General features: G+C 34.7%; 1 pseudogene; it reads right to left on the reverse strand.

The window, feature by feature from the left end:
- Nucleotides 1–8103: 8103 nt before the first annotated feature.
- LOC120781744 lies at nt 8104–8746 on the reverse strand (annotated as a pseudogene).
- Between the last annotated feature and the right edge of the window lie 3334 nt (nt 8747–12080).

Below are 12080 nucleotides of genomic sequence, written 5' to 3' on the forward strand. Positions count from 1 at the left end.
TTGTATAGCAGCTGTATTCTATAGTTAACCGATCTGAACAATTTCTTCGGAGATTACATTGTCGCCTTTGAAAATAACATATACCATATTTCGTGAATATATCATGTCAAATGTGAAAGTTGATTCCGATCGTTCAGTTTGTATGGCAGCTATATGCTATAGTCAACCGATCTGAACAATTTCTTCGGAGATTACATTGTTGCTTTATAAAATAACATATATCAAATTTCGTGAATATATCTTGTCAAATGTGAAAGTTGTCCATACAAGAACTTGATTCCGATCGTTCAGTTTATATGGCAGCTATATGCTATAGTTAACCGATCTGATCAATTTCTTTGGAGATTACATTGTTGCTTTAGAAAATAATATACTTATACCAAATTTCGTGAATATATCTTGTCAACTGTGAAAGTTGTCCATACAAGAATTGATTCCGATCGTTCAGTTTGTATAGCAGCTGTATTCTATAGTTTACCGATCTGAACAATTTCTTCGGAGATTACATTGTCGCCTTTGAAAATAACATATACCAAATTTCGTGAATATATCATGTCAAATGTGAAAGTTGATTCCGATCGTTCAGTTTGTATGGCAGCTATATGCTATAGTCAACCGATCTGAACAATTTCTTCGGAGATTACATTGTTGCTTTATAAAATAACATATATCAAATTTCGTGAATATATCTTGTCAAATGTGAAAGTTGTCCATACAAGAACTTGATTCCGATCGTTCAGTTTGTATGGCAGCTATATGCTATAGTTAACCGATCTGATCAATTTCTTTGGAGATTACATTGTTGCTTAAGAAAATAATATACTTATACCAAATTTCGTGAATATATCTTGTCAACTGTGAAAGTTGTCCATACAAGAATTGATTCCGATCGTTCAGTTTGTATAGCAGCTGTATTCTATAGTTAACCGATCTGAACAATTTCTTCGGAGATTACATTGTCGCCTTTGAAAATAACATATACCAAATTTCGTGAATATATCTTGTCAAATGTGAAAGTTGTCCATACAAGAACTTGATTCCGATCGTTCAGTTTGTATGGCAGCTATATGCTATAGTTAACCGATCTGAACAATTTCCTCGGAGATTACATTGTTGTCTTAGAAAATAATATATACCAAATTTCGTGAATATATCTTATCAAATGTGAAAGTTTTCCATACAAGCATTTGATTCCGATCGTTCAGTTTGTATGGCAGCTATATGTTATAGTGGTCCGATTCGGCCGTTCCGACAAATGAGCAGCTTCTTGAAGAGAAAATGACGTTTGCGAAATTTTAAAACGATATTTTAAAAACTGAGGGACTAGTTCCTGTATATACAGACAGACAGACAGACAGACGGACAGACAGACGGACATCGCTAAATCGACTCAGCTCGACATACTGATCATTTATATATGTACATACTTTATAGGTTCTCTGACGATCCCTTCTGGGTGTTACAAACTTCGCGACAAACTTAATATACCCTGTTCAGGGTATAATAAAGGGACGATAGCCAGGCGTTCTGTGAACATTTAAAAAAATTAAGCAAATTGGTTGAGTAGTTCGACCGGAATCAATTTTCCTTTTGGGGGAAATTGAAGTTAGTCGTTTTGACTCCTATTAAAATTTGTTTATTTCCATATACATACATATGTATGTACATATGTTTAATATTTCCTCATTTTCGGTTTTTATAAAAAATCCGTTTAAACAAAACAAAAAAAGTATTTGCCTAACTGTTTTAGTATTCGGTTTATTCTCTGGTAAAAAACCGAAATACCGCTAACAGATAAAACTGTTTAGTAATATACAATGTGGTAAAAAAACACTTTTTTCGATGGTTTTCAGCTCCTTCAGCGAATTTTGTTTTATCTCTTCGATCAACTGAAATCGGGTTCCCCGGAGCGGCAATTTCACTTTGGGGAACAAGAAAAAATCATAAGGGGCCAAATCTGGTGAATACGGTGGTTGATCAATGGTATTCATTGCATTTTTATATTCTCGCAACAAAGTTGCTAAGGAGAGTATTATAGATTTGTTCACATAACGGTTGTTTGTAAGTCCTAAAACTAAAAGAGTCAGATATAGGCTTACGTATACCAAAGTGATCAGGATGACGAGTAGAGTTGAAATCCGGATGGTTATGTTCAAAATCACTAAAATGCGTTAACCGACTAACAAAAAACGTCAGAAACACTAAATTTTACGGAAGAAATGGCAGAAGGAAGCTGCACCCAGGCTTTTTTTAAAATTGAAAATGGGAGTGGCCTCGCCCACTTATGGACCAAAAACCATATCTCAGGAACTACTAGACCGACTAGACCGATTTCAATGAAATTCGGCATATAATATTTTCTTAACACCCTGATGACATGTACGAAATATGGGTGAAATCGGTTCACAACCACGGCATCTTCCAATATAACGCTATTTTGAATTCCATCTGATGCCTTCTCTGTATAATACATTAGGAACCAATTTTGATAGCGGAATAAAACTTTACAAAAATACGGTATTTGAAAAATATGTAAATGACGTATAAATAATGAAATCTCGATTCTCACTTTATCATGCGAGAGTATAAAATGTTCGGTAACACCCGAACTTAGCCCTTCCTTACTTGTTGGCTTTAAATTCGGTCACAATCGTACTCGAATGCGTTTTATACCCAAAATGTCCACCAAAATCATTCGAACGAACGCGAGAGATTTCGAACTCTCATGCCATCTCTCTAACACTTGCCTGATGTTTTTCAATCATCGTTTACTGTTTTTATATTTCCAACAGTTGAAGAGATCGAAAGTCGTCCAGATTTTTATGGTGGCGAACAATTTCTTAAATTTCTTCTACATTGTAGCAGATTTATAATGCAACCCTACAAATTTTAATTTGTTTGTTTACATACATATTAATAAGGAGCCATTCAAAATTGCTGTTAGTTTTGTACGCAAAGTTATTCTGACTAGTGTATATACGAAAATATTTTTAAAATTCAGCCAGTAGTTTCGGTATATCATGAAGTCAATGTTTTATTTAAACATACTATTCATACATAAAATTTTTTTTGACCACCTATATTGCGATTGCACCTACTCCACACCCGAGAGTAGAGCTGCCACAAACTCAAAGTTAAGAGGCAAGTTCGGGTATTCACCTCAAAGTGCCCGCATGTAACACAGAAATTTTTCCTGGTGATTATGAACAATGACTGCCCTTCCGAAACATGTTCACAGTCGTTTACACAAACCACCCAAAATTATCAATGTATAAAAGTTGTACGACCTACGATACAAAACAAGCAGATGGCTTAGTAAAACAGAAGAAGGAAGCTCTGAATTCAAAATATGAAATCGAAAAAATATTGGTCAACAAGCAAATAACGATATTAATGAACTTGCCAAAATTCAAAACGAAACAAGTGAAGAATTTATCAAACTTCAATCCACTGTTTCCAACTTTTTGTCATTTTTATCGACACAAAACATTTGGGTTGCGCATAAACTCAAATCTTGCGAAAAGTTCACAAAACTGAACACTTTTGTAAAGTAAAAAGAATTTGCACAAACTGTTTTGTACATGCGTACATGTTTAAAGATTGTGAAAGCAAATTTAATTGTGTTTATTGCCATAAACGACATCATTCGATGTTACGTATTACAAATTTTTCCAGCTCACCCCCAAACAGCGCAAATGTAAGAAGAGCAACGTTTTCCCGAGGTGCCAAATCCAGAAAATTACCAAAAATCACTAATGCTACACAGCGAAATTCAAGGTAGGGTAATACTACCCACAGCAGTCGTCTCCATCGAACACCGAGGAAAACTGTTTAAACTCAGGGCTTTAATAGACCAAGGATCACAACAATCATTTGTAGCGTCAAGTGCACAAAATAGGCTACAACTGCACACAAAATTAGCCAGTTTTGAAATTACAAGAAAGGGCGGAAGGGTAGTTCAAAACTCTAATGACATCTGCCCCATCACCCAAATTTCTTACCGAAATTAACAAATATGCTTCCAAGCTATCAAGTAAACAGCAAACATTGAGAAAGTGTTTCATAGCTCATGTTTCGTTCAGTTTCCAGTACACAAATCAAGGAGGATATATTATAACAGAATAAAATTTTGCACAAAGAATATCTTTTCTGTGTGCCACCTTATGATTAAAAATTGTTTAATGATCCAATAAAAACTCTCCAAGCCCCTAGGTACCGAATATTTAGACGGTACCTATAGCTGACTTTTGATCGAAAAAGTCGGTGACATATGTGATATATATAACAGGAAATTAAGGGATAAACTTTATCTTATAATGGTATGTCTGTATGACAAGAATGGTTTGAATACGTCCCTTAGTCCCCATATACTTTTACCACATATATTGGCCAATATGTAAGCCATCTCAATGAAAATGAACTAGCATGTTTTACTCACAACAATGTATAATTGTGCTTAAAATAGATAAATTTGGGCGAAAAGTTGACCTAGCCCCTATATACTAATATCAGGATCATCGAACATCTCGCTGACTTTACCCTATATGACTGGTTTCACACCTGAAAGTATTCCCCTGGCTTTGATTCTTGCAAGTTGCAGGAGTATAAAATGTTCGGTTGCACCCGAACTTAGCCCTTCCTTACTTTTTTTCGAAGAAAAGTAAACTATAGGTAATGGGGTCCAAATATTCGGTAAATAGGGTCTTGAACAGTATTTGTCGGATTTGAACAATTTTTCGTCATACACTAAGTTTAATCCCGTTATATTAATTGCTTCTTGGTTTGTGTACTGGAAAGTAAAAAAGTCAAGTGAAATTTAAACTTGTGCTATATTGTCCGATTTCGCCCATTTTCACAACGTGGCATAGGAATATGAAAATAATACCTCGTATCAATATTGAGATAAGGGATTTCATCAAAAAGTACCACGCTCATCGTCCAATTTTTACCCCGCCCCTATAGAGCCTTGTCATACCATCCCAGCGGAAAACTTTTACTTTTCTGGCACATTTAGTTATTGCATTATCGCGCTTTTAGTAGTTTTCAACAGTGCCGTTATATTGGGAGTGAACGGGATTTTCATCCGATTGCATCATTTTGACACTATCGGTAGGAGTTCTTGTAATATTCGTGCTGGGCGAATTTGGATGTTATAGCTTTAGTGGCTTAGGATATATGTATATACATATATTAAACTTATAAGAGGAGGGTCCCCCACTTTTTCAGAATTTTTTGCCCACAGATACCCTTGCTGCCGCGATTCCCTCCAGCAAATTAGAGATTTATATATGAAGCTTTAGGTTAGAATTTTCACGGTATTTTTTTATTTATGAATTGTTTTTACTATCCTATCTAAAATCGGTTCAGTACTTTAGGAGTCCATCGCGGACAAGCAACATGACACGTACTTTTTATATATAAAGATATAACCCTATATATATTTCTATTAGGTTTAGGTGATATGTACAACAATAAGGTGAAAAACTGTAACACTTTGTAGCAACTGGTTGCAAGAATATACAATGGCGAGCTGAAAACAGAATATAATAGGGTCGCAGAAGTATACCTCCATCTAGACCGTATGAACCGTTGAAGTAAACAAAACATATTTCGATACACGTCCAAATGAACACGTGTTTACTATTTAGGGTTAAAGTAAATAGTACTCGTTTTACCTACCACATCGTGCAGTTTTCTTATTACCGGCCCCACGATCCTTATTTTAAATTGGCGTATATTCAAATGGGAAGATGCAGTGAAATGTAGAAGTTCACACAAGTGGGGAAAGCTCTATGACTACTATTCACTTGGAAATGGCCATAAACGATTCTTTTAAATATGGCTTAAGAAGCTCACAACTTCCGGCCTTAGGTCAAATATCCCCTGGGTAGCCAAAGAACATCAGTTTGAAGGCGATCTAAAGTGAGAAGGCGTATCATCGCCAATACCTAGGGTTGTACGCTGGGTTTGAGACCCGCCACGTAAAAAACGTCCCAGGTCAAAAGAAAACAATCCAGCAGAGAATAATTCTTGCCAACAGGTGCTAATTTGTACAAAGTAGGCAATTGAAAAGTAAAGTCCTCTCTCAACGAACAAAAACCAAACTCTATAAGTCACTCAATATTCCCGTCCTGCTCTATGGTACAGAGGAATGAACGATGACAACATCTGATGAGTCAACGTTACGATTTTTCGAGAGAAAGGTTTTGCGGAAGATTTATGGTCCCTTGTGCGTTGCTCACGGGGAATCAGCAAATTAATAGATTGGCTATGTTGGCTAGATAATGTCGTCCGAATGGGCGAAAACACTCCAGCTCTGAAAGTATTCGACGCAGTACCCACCTTGGGAAGCAGAGGAAAGGTAAAACCTCCACTTCGTGAGAAAGATCAGGTGGGGAAGGATCTGGCGTCGCTTGAAGTTTCCAATTGGCGCCAAGCTGCGAAAAGGTTGTAAACTCGGTTATAACCGCCTAAGCGCTGCCTACGCCAACTAAGAAGACGAAGAAGAGTATATTCAACTGCATATTCACCGGGGACGTCGAAAAAATGTTTAGACAAATAGTCAGGGAGACGATCAAGATTTTTAACGAATTATTTTCAGAAAACCGCCCACAGCTCTTTGCGCGACTATAAGTTAAAAACAGTTATATTTGGCGTCAACTGCACTCCATACAAAGCTGTCACCATCACCTATCTTTAGACCCATTATTATTGCATAATATTCGATCGAATAGAGCACACAGTGAAGAACGTGGATAGTCGACTAGACACCGTTCATAGCAACTGGGACTGACATATGGAACGACTTGACGCATAGAGACCTTCCCAAGCGACATCAGGTTGCTCTATGGGCTCTTGTTAAGCTCAAAGAAATTGCGACGTTTTCGAGCCTAATTTTATTCATCGATAAGGCATATTTCTGCCTCAAAAGGTAAGTAAACAAGCAAAATTTTCGCATTTGGAACGAAGAGATTCAATAGTTTAGTGTTGTTTGTGGGCCGGTGGAATAATCGGATTAAACTTCACTAAAATTATGCCGGTGATTATGTCAATGTCGACCGTTGTCGTGCCATGATAACCGACTATTTTATAGTTGAATTTGAAGCTCGTGATCTTGGCGACATGGTTTCAACTAAACGGCGGCACTTCGATGAGCAAATAATTTCATGTGTTGAGTCGGTCGATTGGCCATCAAGATCATGTTATATCACACTGTTAGACTTTTTCTTGTGTGGATATGTAAAGTATAAACTGTATGCGGGCAATCGCGCATCAATTCAGGTCTTGGAGCAAAACATCGCGCGAGTTACGTACAAACCACCACAAACACCCAGTACCAAACCTCGAACCTCTGCCACAACTTCAGATATTGAAGAAATTTTACAAAAATATTTAGGCAAAGTCAGCAACACTGTATAGCAATACTTATGTATATGTCGCTTCCTAATCGACATTGGTGCCGTTACACTTAAATCAAAAAGTATTGCGTAAACAATTTGTCAATTAAAGTCAATTCTACAAATAAAATGCTTAAATGTCGTTATGTAAAAGTTTGCTAAAATGTTGCTGCATTATGCATAATCAATATTAAAGCAATAAGCAATAACAAACGAAATTGCTGATTATACTTGATCGGCAGTTTCACAGTTTCATATTTCGAATGCTTACGATTTAAATTGATTTTCGACCACTGCTGATTAAATTTTTAGTTTCAAGAATTTAGTCTGAAGATCAATAGAAACGAATAAAATTGAATTTTTCATATCACAATAATTCGTTTTATTTAAATACAGTTGATCTCCTTTTTGCACGGTTAACTGGGACAGTAAATTACCCGTGCAAGCATGCAAAAAAAGACAGATTTTAATATAAAACTCTCTAAAAGGACCAATTTACGAAACAAATAGTGCAAAAAAGGCAAACGTGGATAAAAGATCTAATTTTTTATGTGAATCTATCTATTTGTACAGTGAGAACTTACAGAATTAAAACATTGTAGGTTTTCATGGTATTATTTACATATGTATTACTTTTAAAAGAAACAAACAAAAAGTATTCTGGGAATGTTAACAAAATCGATATAATATAAAATACGTTTAAGATTTAAAAAAAATCAGTAATTAATCGTTGCGTCTTCTTTGCTTTTACTTCTTCATACAGCTCACGGTAGCATTTTACTGCTTCATTTAATTGGCGCTGGAATCTTGCAGACGGTTCCGTGTTTGGGTCCAAGTTGAGGAAATGATTTTCTAATTCCATCGCTATGTTTAACCCATTTTGGATCAATTTTGGATCAAAGATGCACTAAGACCAGCAGCGCTCGAATGTTCTTCCCTGTCCTCCTCATTCTCTTTGTTGTCATTACAATCGTTTTCTGCAAAATTTTGCAAAATCACATCATCGAAAATAACAACATTTTCGAAAAGTTCATTGATATCTTCAATAGTTATATCGTGGAATCCTTCTCCTCCGATCGTGTGGGAAACTTGGAAAATATCGGCATATTCAGATAATGTCTTATTCTCAGTATGCATTACCGCTACATCCGCCCACAGGTTTTTCTAGCACCTATTTAAAGTGGTTTTCTTAATTTCTCTTACAGAGAAACTAATGCAGTCTATGCAGCTTTTGATATCGAACGCTTTTCACGCAGATATTACATTCATTTCATTATTTGTTTCAATTTCTTTTATTATGTGTTGAAAAGAATGCTTCACATAATAACGTTTAAAAGTAGCAATAATGCCCTGATCGAGTGGTTGTATTAGCGACGTCTTATTAGGAGGTAGAAACATTATCTTCACGCTTTTATGAGAAATGTCTGGATGACCAGGAGCGTTGTCTATGACTAGTAAAACTTTGAAATCAAGTTGTTTTGAACGGAGATACTCTCGGACTTCACGTTCAAAATGTTGTAAGAACCAGTCCTTGAAAAGTAAAGCTGTGACCCAAGCCTTTTTATTTGCCATCCAATGGACCGGAAGCTTGGTTTTGTCGATACCTGAGGAACGAATTAGCGAATTAATATACATATCAGTGTTTAAAACAAAACATTCTAACTGACCTTTTAAGGCCCTAGGGTTAAGATTTTTGTTAACAAGAAGATAAGAACAACAACGTGATACGCTCCTTTGCTACTTTAAAACCTTTCACAGACTTTTCTTGCTTTGCCAAATAAGTCCGACTAGGCATTTTTTTTTCCAAAAGAGTGTCGTCTCATCCGCATTGAATACTTGGTGAGCCTCAAAACCTCCCAAATTTTAATTTTTTCCTTTAAATTTAATTTTGCTCGCTTGGACGCCACACAGTGGCATTTTGGCGGAAAAAATAGGATTTTTCCACTTTCCAATTTCAAAACTTTAATGATTTTGCTTTGTAAAGAAATTTTTGGATAAGAAAAATTCAACAAGGTTTTTTATAAAAAGTGAAATTTTATAGTTTAAAAAACTAACAGAAGTCGACGGAAAGTTATTCAATAAAATCAGATTAAAATTATTGTCCAAATAAAGAATTTTTTTGTGTGTAAGTTTATAGCTATGGCTTTTCTTTTATTTTTTAGTGAAAATATAGCACCTACTTGTTTATAAAAAAAAAATTATTGAAATTGGCAAAGTAAGTTAATTTTTATAATTTTTCAAAAATTATACTAAAAAATATCAACTTTTCAATTTTTGATGGAAAAAAACTTTATGTGCTTTGCCTTGCTTAGCCCTCTTACTATAAAAAAATGAAAGTTCCGAGTCTGTACTTTCAATTAAAAAAAAAACAACCGCCAATTACCGTCCCTTTTAGTAACATCGATTTTAATTTCACCAAATACTGATGTCTTCAACAGACTTCTTATAACTTCGGATCCTTACATAAGTTGCTTAAGCCGTCATTTGAACAAAATTTCCTTAGAACTAGATCCCATTGTTAAAGATATGGTGCTTGCATAATATTACAAATAAAAACTAACACAATTTTTCGCCTGTTACATATTCAATTAAAGCATTGCATATTATATTAGATTTTTATCATGGTAAAGGTATAAATAACGTCACTTTGCGTTTAAGTTTAATTTTTTTTCATCAGGAGAACTCAATTAAGAAGTGTCCCGAAATTCAAGTCCCTAGGTCCAAAAATAAAAATTTTGGCAATTGCAGTTATATGGGAGGTGGGTGTGGCAGTGGGCGGTTTTCCAAGATTTTTTCAAAATTTCTTAATTTAGTCTAGAGAAGTGTTTCCGCAAAGTTTCATTGTTGTACGACCACTCCTTCTATTTTTTTCCAAGAAATGTATGGAGCGGTGCCACTGTGCGACATGCCGCTGTATTTCTTATGACATTTCTTTGTTTACCTTTTTTATCAATTATTTATTTTGACATCCAATAACAGCAGTGTATTTTTAAGTACGTAAAATTGAGAGTTGAATTTGCTTGAATAATGAATCTTTATATATTTGAATAGATTCAGAATTTTAATTTTATTGCAAAAATAGTATATAACTAAAATGAAAAACTCGTACAAAAAAGTAAAACCGTGTGAAAAGGGTAACTAGGAGGTACACAAAAACACCGTGTAAAAAAACCGTGCAAAAAAAAAAGCGTGTAAAAAGGAGATCAACTGTAGAAGTATACTATATACATATAAGAGGAATAATATTTAAAATATAACTGGCGCAGTCAGAGGGTTACTTCTCTCACGAAAAGTTACTAAAACGAACAAACGTTAAGCTGTTCAAGTAAAATTTAAATAAAATCAAATTAAATTAAATTAAAATAAAACAAAAAAAATATACAAAAACTGTTTGTGGAAATAAATATACTGATAAAATAAAACATGAGCCGATTTGACGCCAACAGGAACATTTGATAATATGGAAGGACAAAGCAGCAATCAACGACAAATGGAACAAATGGCCAATATAATTGGGCAACAAGAGGAAGCAATTAACCAAATAAGGCTTCAGTTTGAGAACCAGATGCAGACACAACCATTATTAACTCCGAAAAAATTGTTACAACGATTCAGACAATTGAAAAGTCTGGATACTGGACATAATGTTATGTCTTTTATAAAATCTGTTGAGGCGATTATCAACTTGTGTCTGCCAAATAATCAACGACTTATGAACCTAGCAATGACTATAGTGACCAACGAAAAAATTTTAGGAGATGCCGGCAACTATATACAGGAATTAGGCGACAACGCTTTGTGGAATGAAATTAAATCTAAACTGCTAGACCAATTCCGACTAAGAACAACATATAGCGACATCTTTAATAAAAGACAAAACACTAAGCAATCTAAGAGAACTATTTTCGTAGTGTATAAAAAAAAAGGGTATTAACGGAATACCCTGAAATTATCCTCGAAAAACCATTATTCTATAAAACTCTCAACGGCGTAAATTAAATTAATAATATTATTACAACACCATTTTCAAAAGAACTCGGATGCCTTGGTACACTTCAACGGAAAGTTTCTAAACTTTCCAAACAAAAATTTTTCTGCTATAATGGGGCAAAATTTTTGCAACAATTAATGGCAAGAATTGATATTAAAGAAAAATATGTTCAACTTTTAAATAATAAATTATATTTCGACGAATACAATTATCCTCAATATATTCAACATATTTATAATTTACAAGAAACAAGGCCTAGTGATAGACTATTTAGGTAGACAAATTAGGTAGAACACAATACTTTACAACTTTAGATTTGACCGAGGGATTTCATCAAATTCCAGCTAGAGAAGAAGACAGAGTTAAAACTGCATTTTCAACACCTTTGGTCATTACGTGTTTAATCGTATGCCTTTAGGCCTAAAAAAAGGTCCATCGACTTTCCAAAAGCTGATGATCAAAATTCTTTACGAATATATAAATAAAATATGCGACGTTTACATGGACGATGTCTTAGTGTTCGGCACTTTATTGGAAGAGCACCTAATTAGTTTAAAATTAATATTCCGGACAAATGCGACTTTCTAAAGAAAGAAACGCAATTTTTGGGACATATTCTCACAGAAAATGGAATAAAACCAAATCCCGGCAAAGTTGAAATTATCAGAAATTTTAATATACCAAATACCGCA

The sequence above is a fragment of the Bactrocera tryoni genome, unplaced genomic scaffold (assembly GCF_016617805.1).
Source record: "Bactrocera tryoni isolate S06 unplaced genomic scaffold, CSIRO_BtryS06_freeze2 scaffold_7, whole genome shotgun sequence".
NCBI classification, from domain to species: Eukaryota; Metazoa; Arthropoda; class Insecta; order Diptera; family Tephritidae; genus Bactrocera; species Bactrocera tryoni.